General features: G+C 44.7%; 1 protein-coding gene and 1 non-coding gene across 3 annotated transcripts in view; both read left to right on the top strand.

Annotated features, from left to right (window-relative positions):
• The window catches only part of CACNB2 (calcium voltage-gated channel auxiliary subunit beta 2), a 309,005-nt gene that overhangs the window by 50,596 nt on the left and 242,737 nt on the right, over nucleotides 1-15,672 (top strand). The gene's annotated exons all lie outside the window — the stretch shown is intronic.
• LOC119535651 lies at nucleotides 2,141-2,247 on the top strand. The gene has a single exon (XR_005217263.1). It is a non-coding gene; the product is annotated as a U6 spliceosomal RNA (small nuclear RNA).

Consider the following 15,672-nt stretch of genomic DNA (forward strand, 5'->3'; position numbering starts at 1 on the left):
TGCGGGGGAAGAGCCCGCAACTCCTTCCAGGACAGGCCGCAGCCATGGGCTTCACGCCCCTTTCTTTGTACTGTGCACCTCCTGGTGCACTGTGCCTGTCGGCACGCTCGTCCCCCCTGCTGACCACGTCCCCCCGGTGACCACGTCCCCCTGGCCGACCACGTCCCCCCTGGTGACCACATCCCCCCAGATGACCACATCTCCCCTGGTGACCACGTTCCCCCCAGCCGACCACGTCCCCCCAGGTGACCACCTCTGCCAGGCGTTTGGCTTGTTCGGCGCCCACCAGTCACGCCGGGTGCTTTGAGAGAAACGCCGATCCCGTCCGGCTCGAGCTCCAGCCACAGCCTCCGCGGCCTCGCGGGCCGGGGTCTTCCTCCCAGGGCTCCGGGGCCCTGGGTGGGCGGCGTGTAGGGCCCCGTCAGAGCCTCGCTGGGGCTGGGCGGGGACGAGAAACCAAGGCAGCCGGACTGAGACCCTGCGGGTGGCGGGAAGCCGGCTCTGCCCCTGCCCCGCTCCGGTTCCTCCTCTGCTGCAGCGTCCGGTCTCCGGGAGCTTCTGGGACCGTGTCTGGTCTCCGTGGGTGGGTGCCCGGGGCGGGGGTGCGGGCTGTCCCCTGTCTCCCGCCCCTCCGTCAACGCGGACTCCAGTGGCGCGGGCATCCACGCGCGGGGGCTGCAGCCTGCTCCCTGCAGCCCGGACCATCCCGCCCCGGGCCCGCCCACCCCGCCCCAGCCACGCCCATCCCGCCCCAGCCACGCCCATCCCGCTCCAGCCACGCCCATCCACGCCCCATCCACGCCCACCGTCACAGCCACACCCACTCTGCCCCAGCCCCGCCCCATCCGGCCCCCAGCCCCTGTCACAGCCCCGCCCCAGCCCCGCCCCTCCCACCCACAGCCCGCCCATTCTCCCCAGCCCGTTGCATCCGGCCCCCAGGCCCGCCTTGCTCCAGCCACGCCCCAGCCACGCCCACTCTTCCCAGTCCCGCCCACTCTGCATCAGCCCCGCCCCATCATGCCCCAGCCCCGCCCCCACCCACAGCTCCGCCCCAGCCCCCGCTCCTCCCACCCACAGCCCCCGCAGCCCCGCCCCTCCCACCCACAGCCGTGCTCATTCTCCCCAGCCAGGTCCATCCGGCCCCCAGGCCCGCCTTGCCCCAGCCACGCCCAGCCACGCCCAGCCACGCCCACTCTCCCCAGTCCCGCCCCATCCTGCCCACAGCCCCGCCCATTCTTCCCAGCCCGGTCCATCCGACCCCCAGGCCCGCCTTGCCCCAGCCACGCCCAGCCACGCCCACTCTTCCCAGTCCCGCCCACTCTCCCCAGTCCCGCCCCATCCTGCCCACAGCCCCGCCCATTCTCCCCAGCCCGGTGCATCCGGCCCCCAGCGCACATCCCCGGAGTCCTGGGACCCCCGCCTCCGCCCCTTCCTCCTCTCCCCCGCCCCTCGCCCAGTCCCCCCTCTCCGTGAGCCTTCCTCCTGCTCCCAGGCCCTCCCAGGCAGGAAGCGAGATGCCCCGACTCCAGGGGGACCCCAGCCTCTGCATGCCCCCCGCCCCCTCCCACGCTGGTCCTCCGGCGTCCGGCAAGGTGGGGCGGGGGCCTGCGGGGGCTGGGACCCAACAGTGAAGGCTGAGGAGGGGGCAGGAGAATCCCCGCGGGGCAGGTGCGGGGGCTCACCCCGACCCACAGGTGACCCTTTAGGTTCCCTGTCGGGGCCGCGCCTGCCCGTCCTGGGGCCCGAGCGCAGACGGGACGGTTCGGCAGCAGTGGACGCTTGTGACACACCAGGAGGCTGCCCCCGCAGCCCCCCCAGCTGAGGAGTCCTCGCACACGTTCTTCCCCTCCGACCCTTCCTTCTCGGCGCTTTCTTTCCAAATCCACTTAGCATGTGCGTCCTTAAGAGCATAGTTTATTAGGTGGTGTAGCGTATGAAAGGAGACGGCTTAGTTTGTTACTTAAGAGCCATTATAAAAAAGTTATCACTGTACCAGCAGAGGAAAAAAAAGCAAATGAGTGGTTTTGATGTAGCATCCTATCTAGTGCAAGTTATGTGTGTATTCCTTTTTTTTTTTTTTATTTCAAGAATCACAGGTTCTTTAAAAAATCCTGAATTTTGAATAGATATAATGTTAGGTGTGCTTGCTTCGGCAGCACGTATACTCAGATTGGAACTATACAGAGAAGATTAGCACGGCCCCTGGGCAAGCATGCCGCACAAATTTGTGAGGCGTTCCACATTTTTAAATGAACGATGGGGGAAGGAGGGGAATGGAATGTTTTGGATGTTCTTTTTTATTCTAATTTTTATTTTATTTTTTGGAGTAATGACAATGTTCAAAAGATTGATTGTTGTCATCAGTACACAACTATGAACAACTGACTGTACACTTTGAAGGATTGTATGGTATGTGAATATATCTCAATAAAATGCAATAAAAAATGTTGGGTGCATCTTTCTAATCATAGCAACTAAAACAGCAGGTTAACCAAGACTTGGGCCTGTGCCTGAGCCCACAGCTGACTAACCCGTGTTTTAAGCGATTTTGAGTAACTCCACAAGGGCAGCTTGACCGAGGGCCTCTGATGGACCGTTTGTGGGGTTTTCGTCAGCAGGGAGCCTGAGCTCGGCCTGAGGGAAGGTGGTCTCCAGCCCCAGTCTCATCTCAGCCCCCGGGACAGGCAACTCAGCAATGTGTTCTAGAGAAGGTCCAATGACCGATGGTGCTGGGCGTGGACAGAAGCCCCCCCCCCCCCCACGCTCCTTCTAGAGCCCCCTAAAGAACAGGTAAAAGGACTCCCACTCCCCCCGCACAAGCCAGGGTGATGTTGGCTTCTCCTAGCTGTGGTTCCACGGTGGGCGCTGTTTCATTTGATGACCATGAAATTGCTGAATTTCAGATGGAAAATGCTCATATTTGAATACAAACTGAAATGTGCAGGGCAGAGCTAGTGCCCTGTTTTCCAGATTGCCACCCTTGGCTGACCTGGGGTCCCACTTCCTTCCCATGGTAGATAATAGGCTTCACTGCATGTGGAAAATGAAGCAAATGTTAGGCCTTGTTTAAGCCTCCAGGAACATCTGCCTTAAAAATTACTTTTCATCACACTCGCAGAAACGTGGCTTGATGTTCTTTTTTAATCATGTGGCTTAGGCAAGAAACAGTTTAATGGCAAGACGGACGGCAAGACCGTCGGAGTGCTCGACGTTTCCTTTCATGGATGGGTGTGTTTCTTTAGGGGCTTTTTGCTTCACCATATGATTGGTTAGTAAATTTTCAAGGAAGATCTTTTAACTCTCAAAGAATTCCTAGTTTCTGACTTTTACAGCAGGAAACTGAAATAAGGATGTGTTTTTCCAGATGTTTGCCACTTGCTTTTCATCAACTGAGTGTTTTATAAGTTGATACATAAGTTTGGAATAATTTTGAGCTATTTTACACTGACAAGAAGGTCGATTTGCAAATTTGTAAACACATTGTGATCTTTCTACTTATAATTAGATATGCTTTATTTGGATAGTGATATCTATCACTAGATAGATCTATCTAGATAGTGATAGATACTGATAGGTATATATGAACTTGATGCTTTGAACATTATATTGTTTTAATGAGTGCCAGCAAATTTGTTTTAGGGGAAACATGATATATACTTCATTTGATGATCACAACAAATCTATGAGGTGAACGCCTCTATTATAATAATATCAATTTCCAGATGAAGAAACAGCTTCAGAAAAGAGGAACAGCCCCAGGTCATACAGGCGGCGAGGGCCGGTGCCCACCTGAAGCTCAGGTTCCAGCTGCAACTCTGCCCACTACCACTTCAGACCACTTTGGAAAAAGAATATTTTTGACATTAGGAATTAGTATTTTCAAAATTATTCAGTTTTTTTTTTTGAGTTGTTATGTACTGAATATTATGCTGGAAAGATTAGCCTGGAGAGATCAAACATAGTCTGAAAAATATTTCTTCAAGACATATTTTTTGTGAAGATAAAAATGTTAAATTATTTTGGAAGTGCAAATGAGAAAACGGTATTTTGTCCCTGACAAATATTAAAGCTCTCCGGTGAATGTCTAGATTTTGAAAGGGACAGGGAAGATACCCTTAGGTACTTCCGGCTGATTTCTCGGAAAGCTTTAAGTTGGGGGGAAAGGCTCCAGACTTCCGGAGCAGAGGTGCCCCCCCCTCTTCCCAGAGAGCTCAGCCTCCCCAGCTGCATTATGGAAGCTCGGTGTGGGAGCTTGGTGGGCAGGGCAGGGGCCAGCCAGCTGAGAATCCAGGCTTCTGGATGTGCTGAATTGTCCTCAAGTCGGTGAGCGTCATCACCTTTAAGCCAGCCTCAGTGTTTCGAAGGGATAACGCAGCTCCACCTGCACATGCACAGATGTACGTGTCTCACAATTTGTAACAACTTGCTAGCTGATGGAGATTGGAAACCACGGGCCACTCTTTAAGTACTCCTTCTTGATCGAAGGCGAGTACTTTTTCCAAAGTGGTCTGAAGTGGTAGTGGGCAGAGTCGCAGCTGGAACCTGAGCTTCAGGTGGGCACCGGCCCTCACCGCCTGTATGACCTGGGGCTGCTCCTCTTTTCTGAACCTGTTTCTTCATCTGGAAATTGATATTATTATAATAAACGCGTTCACCTCATCGATTTGTTGTGATTGTCAAATGAAGTAACAGTAACATGTTGTTAGGGACTGAAAGGTAAGAAGTAACTTAACTTGCTTTTCCCCTCTGCTGTCTGATCTGTACATTGAGATCAAGACACTTGTAAGCTCATTAAATATAAATGTATATATATAATGTTTGTAACATTTTGCATGCATATTCTGGAAAGTGGGATAATAGAATCAAAGGAGCATGGCTTCCAGGCTTGTATTGGTCAGGGTTTTCTAGAGTAACAGGAGATATCTATATATTATGAGATTTTGTTAAAGTGTCTCATGCAACTCTGGAGATGCACAAGTCCAAATTCTGTAGGGCAGGCTACAAGCTGGAAACTCCAGTGAAGGTTTTTGATGACTTCCCCAGCAGAGGCTGGCTGGCTGAAGTAGAGATGAAACTTCTCTCTTCAGATTGCTGAAGTTATCACGTCTCCTTTTAAAGCCTTCAACTGATGGGATGAAACGTCTCTCATTGCTGAAGACACTCTCCTTAGTTGATTGTAGATGCAGTCAGCCATCGATGCAATCAACTTACTGATGATTTAAGTCCATGAAATGTCCTTGCAGTAGCAGCCAGGCCAGTGCTTGCTTGATCAGACAACTGAGAACTATTACTTGGCCAAGCTGAAACATGAACCCAGCCATTGCAGGGCTCAGATAGCCCTGGGTGTCTTTGGATGGCATCTCAGAAATGGTAAATTCCTGTTTCTGTATCCATAAAAGGAATCACTATAGGAACATGTAGCAAAACTCTTATGATGACAGGTGTGTCATCTGAAGCACAAGAAGGGGTCTGGCCCCTGGGAAGGGCTCTTGATCAAGGATGGGAGGGATGTGCGGTGAATGGGTGAAAGTGAGCGGGAGAGGAAGAGAGAAAGAGAAGAGTGGAGGAATGAGGAGGGTGGGAATGAAGGTGGAAGAGAAAATGTGCCCCGGAAGTGACACCCCACTGTGCCTGGGCACCTCCATGGACCACCCATCTCTGAACCACATGATCCCCTGCCCCACACAGACATCTATTGGTGAAGAGCCTGTCTGATTCCGTTTCCACAGTTGTATCATGCAATATTTAAGAGAGGAGGGCAGAGTAAGATGGTGGAGTGCTGAGGTGTGGAATTCAGTTACTCCTCTAGGGCAACTGATAAATAGCCAGGAACTGTCTGGAACAACTGTTTAGGGGACTTCTTTGGACACACATCATACACCAGTCTGGAATGGGTGGAATGACAGAGATTGCAGCAAAGAACTTTGTATGGAATATACCCTTCTCCAGAGACCTGGGCCTGTCTGGACTGGGAAAATTTGATTGGGGTCAATAATATCTTGGAAGACCCCCCTAACAAAAAGGTTACATAGAGGCAGGGCAAGAATCAGAAAAAAAAGAGCTGAAAAATCCTGCTCAACTAAGCAGAAACTATGTTAGAGGTCTAGAATAAATTGAACTGAATGCCAAAGAGCAGATAGAGAACAAAGCCAACCAACAAGAAAACCCTAGGTAAAAGAGTGAAAAAGAGCTCCAGAATAAACTAATCAACATAATCAGATGCCTAGACAGTTAAAAATCACTAGTCATACTAAGAAACACAGAAGTATGGACCAGCCAAAGGAACAAACCAACACTTCAACTGAGATACAGGAGTTGAACCAGCTAATTAAAGGTTTTCAAACAAATCTTCTAAATCAAATCAATGAGCTGAAGGAAAATGTGGCAAAAGAGATGAAAGATATAAAGAAGATACTGGATGACCATAAAGAAGAATTTGTAAGCTTGAGAAAACAAATGGCAGAACTTATGGAAATGGAAGGCACAGTAGAAGAGATGAAAAACACAATGGAAACATACAACAGTAGATTTGAAGAAGAAGAAGTAAGTATCAGTGAACTAGAAGACAGGACATCTGAAATCATGCACACAAAAGAACAGAGAGGGAAAAGAATGGAAAACTATGAGCAGGGTTTTAGGGAACTGAATGACAGCATTAAACACACAAATATATGTGTTATGGGTGTCCCAGAAGGAAAAGAGAAGGGAAAAGGGGCAGAGAGAATAATAGAATAAATAATCTTCTATTTCCCAACTCTTATGAAAGACATAAAATTACAGATTCAAGAAACATGGCATACCACAAACAAAATAGACCTGAATAGACCTACTCCAAGACACGTACTGATCAGATTGTCCATTGTCAAAGACGAAGAGAGAATTGTGAAAGCAGCAAGAGAAAAGTGATCCATCACATTCAAGGGAAGCTCAATAAGACAATGTACAGATTGTTTCTCAGAAACCATGGAGGCAAGAAGGCAGTGGTAAGATGCTGAAAGAGAAAAACTGCCAACCAAGAATTCTCTATCCAGCAAAACTGTCCTTCAAAAATGGGGGAGAGATTAATATATTTTTAGAAAAACAGCCACTGAGAGAGTTTGTGAATAAGAGAAATACAAGAAATACTAAAGGGAGTGCTACAGGCTGATAGGAAAAGACAGGAGAGAAAGGTTTGGAGAAGAGTGTAGAAATGAAGAGTATCAGGAAAGGTAAAAGGAAAGAGAAAAAAAAAAAAGATATGACACATAAAATTCCAAAAACAAAAAGGTAGAAGAAAGTAGTGCCCTTACAGTAATAACACTGAATGTTAATGGATTAAATTCCCCAATAAAAAAACATAGACTGGCAGAATGGACTAAAAATCAAGTCCCATCTATATTGTGTCTACAAGAGACTCACTTTAGACACAAGGACAAAAATATGTTGAAAGTAAAAGGTTGGAAAAAGATATTTCATCCAAAAAACAACCAGAAAAGAGCAGTGTATCTATATTAATATCAGACAAATTAGACTTCAAATGTAAAACAATTAAAAGAGACAAAGAATGACATTATATATTAATAAAAGGGACAATTCATCAAGAAGACATAACAATCATGAATATTTATGCACCAAGCCAGAGTGCCCCAAAATTCGTGAGGCAAACACAGACAACACTGAAGGGAGAGATAGACAGCTCTACAATAATAGTTGGAGACTTCAATACACTGCTCTCCTCGGTGGATAAAACCTCTAGACAGAGGATCAATAAGGAAACAGAGATGGTGAATTTTACGATAAATGAACTAGACTTGACAGACATTTATAGAACACTACTCCCCACAACAGCAGGATACACATTCTTCTCAAGTGCTCTTGGATTGTTCTCTAGGATAGACCACATATTGGGTCACAAAGCAAATCTCAACAAATTTAAAAATATTGATATTATAGATGACATTTTCTTGGATTATAATGGAATGAAGTTGGAAATCAATAACAGGCAGAAGGTCAGAAAATTCACAAATATATGGAGGCTAAACAATATACTCTTAAACAGTGGGTCAGGGAAGAAATTACAGGAGAAATTAGTAAATATCTTGAGGCAAATGAAAAGGAAAATACAACCTATCAAAACTTATGGGATGCAGCAAAGGCAGTGCTGAGAGGGAGATTTATTGCCCTGAATTCTTATACTAAAAGAGAAGAAAGCAAAAATTGAGGAATTAACTGTTCACCTGGAGGAACTAGAGAAAGAACAGCAAACTAACCTCAAAGCAAACAGAAGGAAAGAAATAACCAAGATTAGAGCAGAAATAAATGAAATTGAGAACATGAAAACCATAGAGAATCAACAAAACCAGATGTTCATTCTTTGAGAAAATCAATAAAATCAATGGATCCTTTGCTAGACTAATGAGAGAGAGGGAGAGAGAGGGAGAGGAAGAATGCAAATAAATAAAATCAGGGAAAGGAGATATAATTCTTGATCTCCCAGAAATAGAGGAGATAATCAGAAGATACTATGAGCAACTATATGCAAATAAGCCAAACAACTTAGATGAAATGGACAACTTCCTAGAAAAGCATTAACAGCCAACATTGACTCAAGAAGAAATAGAGAACCTTAAAAAACCAATCACAAGTTAAAGAGATTGAGTCAGTCATCAAAAAGCTCCCAAGAAAGAAAAGTTCAGGACCAGATAGCTTCACATGTGAATTCTACCAAGCTTTCAAGAAAGAATTAGTACCAGTCCTGCTCAAACTCTTCAGAAAAATTGAAAAGAAGGAAAAGCTAACTAACTCATTTTATGAAGCCAACATCACCCTAATACCAAAGTCGGACAAAAATACTACAAAAAAAAAAAAAAAAAAAGAAAGAAAGTAAGAAAATTATAGACCAATCTCTTTAATGAATATAGATGCAAAAATTCTCAACAAAATACAAATTGAATGCAGCAGCACGTTAAAATAATTATACACCATGACCAAGTGGGATTTATTCCAAGTATGCAAGGCTCGTTCAACAAAAGAAAATCAATTAATTTAATACACCATATCAATAAATCAAAGTGGAAAAACCACATGATCATTTCGATCAATGCAGAAAAGGCTTTTGACAAAATTCAACATCCTTTCTTGATGAAAACACTCAATATGATAAAGGCAATATATGAAAAACCCACCGCTAATGTCATTCTCAGTGAGGAAAGACTGAAAGCTTTCCCTCTAAGATGTGGAACAAGACAGGGATGCCCACTGTCACCATTGTAATTCAACATTGTGCTGGAAATTCTAGCTAGATAAATTAGGCAAGAAAAAGAAATAAAAGGCATCCAAATTGGAGAGGAAGAAGTAAAACTTTCACTGTTTGCGGATAACATGATCCTATATGTAGAAAATCTGGAAAAATCTACAGCAAAGCTACTAGAGCTAATTAATAAATACAGCAAAGTGGCAGGGTACAAGATCAACAGACAAAAATCATTAGTGTTCCTATACAGCAGTAATGATCAACATGAGGAAGAAATCAAGAAAACAATTCCATTTACAATAGCAACTAAAAGTTTCAAGTACTTAAGAATAAACTTAACCGAGGCTGCAAAAGATCTATACACAGAAAACTACAAGAAATTGCTAAAAGAAATTAAACAGGACCTTAAAAAATGGAAGAACATACCGTGTTCATGGATTGAAAGACTAAACATAGTTAAAATGGCAATTCTACCTAAACTTATCTGTAGATTCAATGTAATACCAATTAGAATCCCAACAACTTACTTTTAAGAAATAGAAAAACCATCCAAATTTATCTGGAAGGGTAGGATGCCCTGAGTAGCCAAAAATATCTTGAGAAAGAGAAGGGAAGTGGGAGGTCTCACACTACCTGACTTTAAAGCATACTACAAAGCTACAGTAGTCAAAACAGTGTGGTACTGGCATAAAGATAGATACACTGACCAATGGAGTCAAATTGAATGTTAAGAAATAGACCTTCTCATCTAGACAATTGATGTTTGATAAGGTGGACAAGCCAAAGCAACTGATACAGAGCAGCCTCTTCAATAAATGGTGTTTGGACAACTGGATATTCATATCCAAAGGAGTGAAAGAGAAGTCCTATCTCACACCTTATACAAAAATTAACTTGAAATGAATCAAAGACCTAAAAATTAGAGCTAAAACCATAAAACTTTTAGAAGGAAATGTAGGGCAATACCTTAAAGATCTTGTGATAGGAAGTGGTTTCCTAGACCTTATACCCAAAGCACAAACAATGAAAGAAGAAATAGATAAATGGGATTGCCTCAAAATTAAACACTTTTTTTTTTTAACATCAAAGTTCTTTGTGAGAAGAGTAAAAAGGCAGCCTACATAATGCAAGAGAATATTTGGAAACCACATATCAGATAAGAGTTTAATATCCAGAATAAATAAAGAGATCCTACAATTTAACAACAAAAAACAGCCCAGTTAAAAAATGGACAAAAGACATGTACAGACACTTTTCTGAAGAGGAAATACAAATGACTCAAAAACATATGAAAAGATGCTCAACTTTACTGGCTATTAGGGAAATGCAAATCAAAACCACAATGAGAGATCATCTCACACATACCAGAATGGTCATTATCCAAAAAACAGAAAACTACAAGTGCTGGAGAGGATGAGGAGAAAGAGGCACACTTGTTCACTGTTGGTTGGAATGTAGAATGGTGCAACCACTCTGGAAGATAGTGTGGAGGTTCCTGAGGAAGCTAAGTACAGAATTGCCATATGATCCAGCAATTCCATTACTAGGTTTATACTCAGAGGAACTGAAAACTAAGACATGAACGGACATTGTAAACTGATGTTTATAGTAGCGCTATTCAAGATTGCCAAGAGATGGAAACAGCTCAAATGTCCAACAGATGTGTGGATAAACAACTGTGTTACATACATATGATGGAATCATACACTGCTATAAGATAAAACAAAAACACGGAACATAAAACAACATGGATGAAATTTGAGGATGTTATGTTAGGTGAACTTAGCCAGAAAGAACAAATACTATATAATTTCACTAATATGAACTACATTAATGAGGAAACTTTGAGAGTTAAAGCTAAAGACACAGATTATCAGGAGCTAGAAAGAGTGTAGATATCGGGCATTTGATGCTGAAGGAGTATAGAATGTTCAAGAGTATTGATCGTATAGATCCAGAAATGGATAGCACAACACTGTGTGATGGTAGCACAATATTGTAAGTACACTGAACAGAGACGAGTGTGAATGAAGCTGAAAGAGGAAAGTTAGGGGCGAGTAGGACACCAGAAGGAAAGATAGAGGATTGAAAACTGGGACCGTATAACTTAGTGAAAACTAGAGTGCTCCATGATGGTGATTAAATGTACAAATATAAAAATGTTTTTACATGTGGCAGAATAAATGATTGTCAACTTTGCAGGGTATTGAAAATGGGATGTTATTGGGGAAAAATATAATCAGTGAAAACCAGAGTCTATAGTTAACATAACATTGTAATATGCTTCTGTTAATTGTAACAAAGGCAATATACCAAAGCTAAATGTCTATAAGAGGGGATATAAGGGAGAGGTATGGGATTCTTGGTGGTGGTGTAGTTGTCTGACCTTTTAATTTAATTTAATTTTTTATTTTTTCTTTTGTCCTTTTTATTATTTTATTTTATTTTTTTTGGAGTAATGAAAGTGTTTAAGGGCTGATTGTGGTGATGAATGCAGAACTCTGTGATGATACTGTCAACAGTTGACTGTACACTTTGGATGATTCTATGCTATGTGAATATATCTCTATAAAATTGCAGGGGAAAAATAAACAGCAGGATACAGTGCTGGAGAAAATGTGGAGAGAGGGATGTATCTATTCACAGTTAGTGGAAGTGGAATGGTGTAGCCTTACTGAAGGACAGTGTGGTGGTTCCACAAGAAGCTAAGCATGTGAGGGCCATAAGGTCCTACAACCCTGTTATTGGGTATATACTTGGAAGATATGAGAGCAGGGACATGAATGGACATTTGCACACTGGTATTTATGGCGGCAGTATTCACGATCTGCAGTGGATGGAGGTGGCCTTAAGGGTGCATCGACTGATGAACAGAGTGGTGAACTGTGGTGTGTGTGTACAGTGAGATATTGAGCAGCTGCAAGAAGGAGTGAAGCTGTGAGACATGCAATGAGGTGAATGAATCTTGAGGATAGCATTTTGAAATGAAAAGACAAACATTATAACGCTTCACTAATATGGACTAACTATAATGTGTAAACTCTGAGAATTGAATCTTGGAGCACCGTTTATCAGGAGAATGCTTATTGTAATGGTCCCTAGATTGTAAGCTCTTACAGCAGTCACGTCTATTCCTGAGTTGTAATGGTTATCTCCAAACTCTGAGATGCTGAGCTGTTTGTGTATAACCTGGTCGGTCCCTGGAACTTTGAGTATCTGTGTGACACCTGAGACTCAGAGCTAGAGTTTGGCAGCTGTGAATGTCAGTGTTACCCCATACTGCAACTTTTAAAAAGCTGAAAAAGAGTTCAGACTTCAATTAGAGATATGAATGAAGCAGATCTGGTTAGGACTAAGCCAGATCACACTAAAGGGAAAAGACGATATTGACTGTGTTTTTAAACTTTAACTTCTGTGTGAGACCAAAGGAAGAAATGTTTATTTGGTGGAAAATCTATATTTTCTGTAGCACATTATATAAATTAACTTGTATGGTCAGTTTATTCAAACACCATAATTACATGGAACGTTGAATAGCGGGTGAAATCTGGTTTGTTTGTACAGGTTAGTGTGAAACCCTGATACCTCCCAGAGTGATTTGGGCAGAGATTAAAAAAGTACTTGCAAAGCCCCCTTGAGGGCTTGGGGGAAAATGTGGAAATACTAAACTTCCCCATCTGGGGAATTACTGATATTCTCGCAAGCATTGGAGCCTACCATTGTAGTAGGCCAAGTCCTCAATCTTGGGGCTTGCCCTTCTGAAGCTTGTTACTACAAAGAAGAGGCTAGACATACTTAACATTGTGCCTAAGACTCTCCCCCAGAGAACCTCTTTTGTTGCTCAGATGTGGCCTCTCTCTCTAAGCCAACTCGGCAGGTGAACTCACTGCCCTCCCCCCTATGTGGGACATGACTCCCAGGGGTGTGACTCTCTCTGGAAACATGGGACATGACTCATGGGGATGAGTTGGACCCTGCATCATGAGATTGGGAAAGCCTTCTTGGATCAAAAAAGGGAAGAGAAATGACACACAAAAAAGTTTCAGAGGCTGAGAGCTCTCAAATGGAGTGGAGAGGTCATTCTGGAGGTTATTCTTATGCATCATATAGATATCCCTTTTTAGTTATTAGTATTTTAGAATAGCTAGAAGGAAATATCTGAAACTGTTGAACTGCAACCCAGTAGCCTTGATTCTTGAAGATGATTTTATAACTATATAGCTTGCACGGTGTGACTGTGTAATTGTGAAAACCTTGTGGCTCAGACTCTCTTTATCCAGTGTATGGACTGATGGGAAGAAAAATAGGGGTGAAAAGTAAATGAATAATGGGGGGACAAGGGGGAATGGGATGTTTTGGGTGTTCTTATTTACTTGTATTTTTTTTATTATTTTTTTTTGGAGTAATGAAAATGTTCAAAAATTGTGTAATGAATGTACAACTGTATGACAATACTGTGAACAGTCAGTTATACACTGTGGATGATTGTAGGGCATGTGAATTTATCTTAATAAAACTGAATTTTAAAAATACTTAAGAGAGACGGAAGTACAGGAAATGAGGAGATAGAGTGCTGCGTGCCCGTCACCCAGCTCTGTGCGCGGGGCCTTGGTCTCCCCGGGCAGCACCCCTGTCCCCCCACCCCCCAGTGGTAAAAACCACCCTGCATCTCTTCAGTCATTTCTGTGGACTTTCGTGTTTAACGCATATGTATAGCTCTAAGCAGTCGATGGTATTGCGTGTTTTGCACGTGGTTTCTAAACTGTAGAATGTGATATGTGCACTTCTCACCTTCACTGGCCACACGTTTTCACGCAGCAGAGTCCTCTGTTGCATGAGGTGGCGCAGTTCATGCCTGGCTGCTCCTGGGGACGCGCAGCTGGGCATCTCCATTTCTTTGCTGTCAACAGAAGTGAAGCTGTGTACACTCAGTGCGCCGATCGTGCTTCCAGTGGGCAGTGGTTTCTCTAGGACAGCACTTTCCCGGCCATTTTGGAGTTATGGCATCTGTAGAGGAGACTATTAGAGCAGGCTGTTGACGCTGCAGAAACTGCATCCTGCCTGCACGTACCTATTTTGGGGGTGCCACGGCCACACCTGCAGCTCGTCTGCCTGGCACAGTGGTCAGAGCCCGGCGTAGGACCTGCGAGTGGGTCGGGAGCACATGGCTGGCTCGACTGGGCACTGCCGGATGGCCCTAAGGCAGCCTTTGCCACTTGATATCCCGCAGCGTCCCCACGAATGCTCCTAGCCCCCGTCTCTCCCAGCCTCCCATCACCATCCACACGGGCACGTCAGGTTTCCACACCGTGGCCCGTCTGATGCGCTTTTGCTTTCGTGTCCCTCACCACACTCCTCAGGGTGGTTTGCTTTCTGTACTGGTTTGGGCGGAGTATTTATATTTTCTTCATGCTCACCAGTTGTCAGTTATAGGTGTGGCAGGTATCTACTCCCAGTCTATAGTTTGTTTTCCACTTTTTCTTTTTTGGTGTTTTATGGCGAGTGGAAATTTTAAATGTTGGTGTTGAGTGTAACAGCTTTTCCCTTTATGTTTCCCATTTTCATCTTGTTAGGCATCCTTCCTAGGATTAGAGGCCTAAAAATGCTCTTCTGTCTTCACTTCTAAAGTTTTCTCTTTTTAGTTTTTGCTTACTTGTGTTTATGGTGTGAGGTACGGATCTAGTTTTTCGGCTTCTGCTGGGATAGTGATGATCTCCAGGACCGGTGATTCAGTGGTGGTTCTTTCCTGAAGTTCTGTACTGGCAGCTCCGTCTCCAATCCACAGCCTCTTCTGGTTCTGGTTTAACTCGATAAGTCTCAATCTGAAAATAGATCTTTGGGGAAAAACTGTAGCCTCCTCTGAAATTGAAATCCTTTAACTGGGGGAGCAGTGGGGCTCGCCGATGGGTTAAAAGCCCCGGATTGGGGGAGTGGTGGGGCCTGCTGACGGGCAGGGGCGTCTGTGGCATCTTTGGTGTCCGTTGAATCCGAGCCTGGGGCCTGTGGGCTTTGAGCACATATTCTGGCTCCTCTGCTCTGGGGAGGTGCCACCCAGGCCAGGGGAGCTGGAGGGGCCCTCGTGGGGCAGCCCGGCGTCCCTACAGCTGCACGTCACCATGGAGCGCAGGCAGCGCAGGGCTGGGGGCTGCGGGGGGCTTTCGGAGGCTGAAGTTGGCCCAGCCTTTGCTCCTTGAAATATGCTGTGGTTTTATTTCGTAACACCTGAAGGTCATGTTGGCACCGAGTGTGGACAAACCCTTCTGGGCCTAGAAAATACAATTTGGGGGATAATTTTACTGCTTCATTCCCTAATATAAACTGACCTAGAAACAGGAGCACACTTTCAGCCCTGCTGCTCGGCGTGCACCCAGCGCCTGCTGCAGTGGACGTCAGGCCCCAGAGCCAGGGGTTGGGACTTGGTGACTCGGGTCCCCACCGCG

Source organism: Choloepus didactylus, chromosome 5 (assembly GCF_015220235.1).
Source record: "Choloepus didactylus isolate mChoDid1 chromosome 5, mChoDid1.pri, whole genome shotgun sequence".
Classification (NCBI taxonomy): domain Eukaryota; kingdom Metazoa; phylum Chordata; class Mammalia; order Pilosa; family Megalonychidae; genus Choloepus; species Choloepus didactylus.